Below are 5031 nucleotides of genomic sequence, written 5' to 3' on the forward strand. Positions count from 1 at the left end.
TATTTCAAATGTACTTGTTCATTTAAGGTTTGTTAATGAGGCTTAGAGTAGATAAGAGGGAGAAGAGAAACGAAGTAGAAAAATATATGGCATTAAAAAAGAATTATAAATCTACACGTGCCCATTTAATGTAGCTCGAGGGCCCGGGCATGCCCCGAGTTCGTGATTCATACACAAAGAAGTAGAGGGAGGTTTCCCCTTAGAGAAGCCTAGGTCATCTAACTGTAGCGCTAGTCCTCCACTTGCTTGGATGTGGCGCTTCAGAAGATCTCGTGTAGAGGGAGGGCGCTTTAGAAGATCTCGTGTAGAGAGAGGTCCTTTGGCTTCTTCTCTCGTAAAGGTACTTTCGACTCATATCCTAAGCCTTTCCTAAGAAATAGGAATGGGTAGAAGCAATGATAGAGCTTTCCATGGAGTCTTGCTTCTCAAGAGGAACATTCAAGCTGTCTCTCAATTTTCAACTCGAACAAACATTGCTTCTCAATTTTTTTATTTTTTTATTTTACTTTAATTTTTTTTTTTGCCTAGAATGCCCTTTGCGGGTTTTCATTCTAGCATCTTCTTAAGAAGCAATGTTTCTCTCTTGTTGAAATCACCTTTCGAGAAAGCTCTATTCACTTTGCCTTAGTGTTTGAGGGATTCGCCCTCCTCAGATTCTCTTATTAGCTTGCAACTCATTAGGAGTGTGGATCCATCCATTCCTAGTCGTTTCTCCTATTCCGCTTGGATTTCACGATTGCACGACACGGCTTTATCCTCTTGGGGCAAGAGTTGGCATCTTGAAAACTTTTTATGCATATGGCTTGTTTTCCATTATTTTTGACTAACGCACATAGGTCAATTTCCTTTTTTATTCTCATTTATTCTTTTACAAGGAGGGATATGTTCTAAATGAAAGAAATGAAAACATATAGAGAAAGTTAAGAATAATAAATATCAGTCCCATTGATTTGTTTATTTGTGAATGCTCAAATAGATTTTGACAGTATTGAGCGAGAATCTGTATTAGATTCTCAGAAGACTTAAAACATATCAAAGCAATAGCCCAACCATAGTATTTTGTTTTTTTTAATTAATTTAAGCTTTTCTTTAAAGCGCAGATACTGTCGCATATTAGAGCATTCACTTTTCTTAACTTTCTATACGTACTGCAACCTAATCCTCCTTAGCTAATAAAATAAAATGAATGAAATTAATGAGCTAATCTAGAATGTATGTCATTTTTTTTGCCTAATCTTTATCATGTTTATATTATCTAAAGAGAAATGATGCATGGTAAAGATGAGATTTCTTTTATTCATTTTTTTTTTAAAAAAAAGGAAACTATCTATATGATGTTAATGGAATGATGACCTAAGAATGTACAAAGGGGTATAAAATTTTATTATTATTATTATTTTATTATATTTTTCTTATTATCTGTTTACTTATTTTAAAATTTCAATCCACTCTTATTAGAAGAAATAATACAAACAAATGCACACACACATGCTCAATCAATATACACCCACGAACGATCGTATTCAAATCCTTGGTCTGTGGTCCCTATAAGAAAAGTGCATTGTATAGGACAGTTCTAATCTCACTGGTTCTCAAGGCTCCCAAGGTGCCCCCATCATAGGGACCCAGTATCTCTGTCACCGTCACCTGGCAAACTCTAAGGTCTGTCGCAGTATTTCGGGCTAGAGTAACCGGTTATCACCTTGAGTGTGATTTCTGACAAGGCTCGCAGGCTCTAAGGCCAAACTTGGGCCGGTCGTACGTCAACCACTCCCTATGTTTAATACCCTCATGCCCCCGAGTGTAAGGGGAACTATTGTGTGCAAAGGATTGTGTACAATTTAATTCAAACATGTGCAGAATTTAAACAAGCAAACAGATATGCAAGCAAAACAAATAAAAAACAAAGTAAAGGGGAAAAATATTTAAATTATTATTCCTATTTTACTAACTTCATCATTTATTGGGCCTGACCCTCTTAAAACGTCCCCAGTAGAGTCGCCATCTGTCGTAACCCGAAAATTTCCGATCTCGCGACTAATGGTTTAGACATCCTTTTGAAAATCTCATCAATTAAGGAATGCCCGGACACCAGACTAATCCTTAATTAATGATTTTGAAAATAGGTTCATGGAGTCGCCACCAATATTTTACTCAAAACATTGGAAAAAGAAAAGGTTTTCAAAAGTCCAATAATGGCCTTGATAACCAGAATTGGGTTCGGGGGTCGGTTACGTGTAGGGAAGGTATTAAGCACCCCTACAACGCCCTTAATTGGTACCCTATGATGAAATTAACACGATAAGAATTAATAAATTAAATATTGAATCCCCTTTATTTATGTTTATTTACATGCTTAAAATATAAATTAAGCGATTAACCCTAAAATATCTACACTATGACGTTTATTATAACAAAAAAAGAGATAAAGATGAGGAATAAAAGGAAGAGAAGAAGATTGACTGAAATACCTCTTGAACAAGCTTTATTTAATCTTCAAATATGGAGAAGGTGCTTGTCGCCACCCGCCGAAACGAACACTAGCATTCGCGACGATGGTCGGACTCTTTTTAAGTTTTGAAAAATGATGGTTTGTTAGAACGACTTATTCGCAAAATGAGACCTCATCGAACTAACAATTTTATTAAATGATTCACCAATCCATGTTAATCCCAAGCGGGACCCTCCATGGATTAGTGGTTTTCGCAAAAAGAAGGGGTTCTTGGAGTCGCCACCAATGTTTTACTCAAAACATTGGAAAAAGATATAAGGCAATTGATTTTCGCAAATCAACTTCGGCCATTACAACCAGAGTTGGGTAAGGGAGTCGGTTACGTGTGAGGAAGGTGTTAGCACCCCACAACGCCCCTTTCGGGTTCCCTATGACAGATTATTTCATAAATAATAGTGTAAAGTTACTAAATTACCCCTATTTATTAGAAACGATTATAAGTATAATATTTACATGATGAAAGCTTTAAACGTGTAATGCAACAATCAAAAAGCGGTAAAAGAAAGGATTTTGGGAATAAACCTTTGAAGCGTGCTTTTATATATTCAAAACGAAGTTTTGGGAGGCTTTTTGGCGCTCCTTCCCACTACACGTCCGCTCGCTCCTTTCCCTAAAGATAATTTTTACTATGGAAATCAAAGAGATTTCCCTTCGACTTGTTCGAGTCTCAAGCTAATGGCTCATGACTCAAGAACTTCGTCGGATTGGCTCTCGGAGAGACTTCTAGGGCAGAGAATAGCTCAAAAACCCAAGAATACTCAGCACGAGGGTCCAGAAGTGTGTAAAAAGTGTGGGAGGACGTGCAAATGACGTCCTATTTATAGGATTGAGGCGCAATACGGCCTGGGAGGTCAATACGGCCCGTACTGGGTTTTTGAACTACAGTACGGCCGTATTGAATTTGGTACGGCCGTACTGAAGTTCAAAAACTTCAGTACGGCCGTATTGATTTCACTACGGCCCGTACTGAAGTTTTTTGAACTACAGTACGGCCGTATTGAATTTGGTACGGCCGTACTGAAGTTCAAAAACTTCAGTACGGCCGTATTGAGTTCACTACGGCCGTATTGCAGTTCAAATGGCTCAGTACAGCCGTACTGAACCTCTGGGAGGGTGTATTGAGCTCCAATCCTCGCACACCCTTATTCTAAGCTACTCTAAGACTTCTAGACCTACAAAGAATCATCCTAGGGTCTTCCAGGAGTCCTTCCGGCTGACTTTCCTTCGGTCTTCGAGAGTCTTTGAGTCTTATTTCCGACCCGGACAATTTTAGGGGTCTACAGTGCTTTGTGGCTACCTTTCACACTATAGTATGTCTCACAAATCTCAAGAAATACAATAGGAGGGAGAGAAAAGATAGAGATGCGACACAAATCTCAAGAAATACAATAGAAGGGAGAGAGATAGAGAATTTTCGTGCTCAAAGGAGTCTTCTTCGAAATTTCTCTGACTGCCTTGAGAATTGTGCCCGAAGCTTCTATTTATAGGAATCAGAAGGGACCAGAACGGCCTGTTCCAGATTCGGAACGGCCCGTTCTGGCCCAATCGTTATGTGCAAATTTCATACCCTGGAACGGCCCGTTCTAAAAACAGAACGACCCGTTCCAGAGTAGAAATTAACACAAATTTTCCCTTTCTAGAACGGCCCGTTCCAAATTTGCCTTGTTTGGAACGGCCTGTTCTGGTATTGGAACGGCCCGTTCTGATTTTGGAACGGCCCATTCCAATTTTGGAACAGCCCGTTTCGGGCTACTAAAACCACCTTATTTGGCCTTTAGGCCTTCTGATGTTCTGTCTTGTTGTTTTCCTGCTTCGGAAGCTCCTTCCCTTCATAACGGAGGTCCATTTCTTTGTTTGTGTGCCCCCGGATGAAATTGGGTGTCTACAGGAATAAGACTAGCACTTGGAGGTCTGAGTATACAAATTGCACTATCAAGAGAGGTGAGCTACTAGGAGCCACTTAATAACCAAGCCTTTTCAAGTGGAAATTACTAAACCCCCTTATGGTAATCTCAATTCCACAAAAGTTTTCACAAAATTTTTTATGCTTTATGATTTTCAAATATTTTCTTGACTTCTATCTATACGTGTGCAAATAAAAATTCTGCACAAACTAGTCGAATCTACAAGAGTAAAGAAATCAAAAGAAACTAAACAATAGCAAGAACAAGATTAACAAGCTAGTCGGTTTCCTAAGTGGAAGCTTGAAATCATATGAAATTTTCAAGCCACTTCCACTAGATTTACACGTGAAGAATCTAAAAGGTTTGAGATATACTTGACCAACTTCTTAATACTCCCTCCAAGCTATTAAAAATTGATTAAATTGAAGAAAATAACAAGAAAGAACAAATAAAACAAAAATAGAATTTAGTGACGGAAATGGAGACAGCTTTAGAGACGGATTTGATGACTGATTTTCCAGCAACAATTTTCTTTCACTAATCCGTCCCTAATCTTGAAATTTCCTTTGCTCCTATAAACCTGTACAATTGAACAAACAATTTTAAAAGAAACAA

Source organism: Cajanus cajan, chromosome 5 (genome assembly GCF_000230855.2).
Source record: "Cajanus cajan strain Asha chromosome 5, NIPB_CcT2T_4, whole genome shotgun sequence".
NCBI lineage: Eukaryota > Viridiplantae > Streptophyta > Magnoliopsida > Fabales > Fabaceae > Cajanus > Cajanus cajan.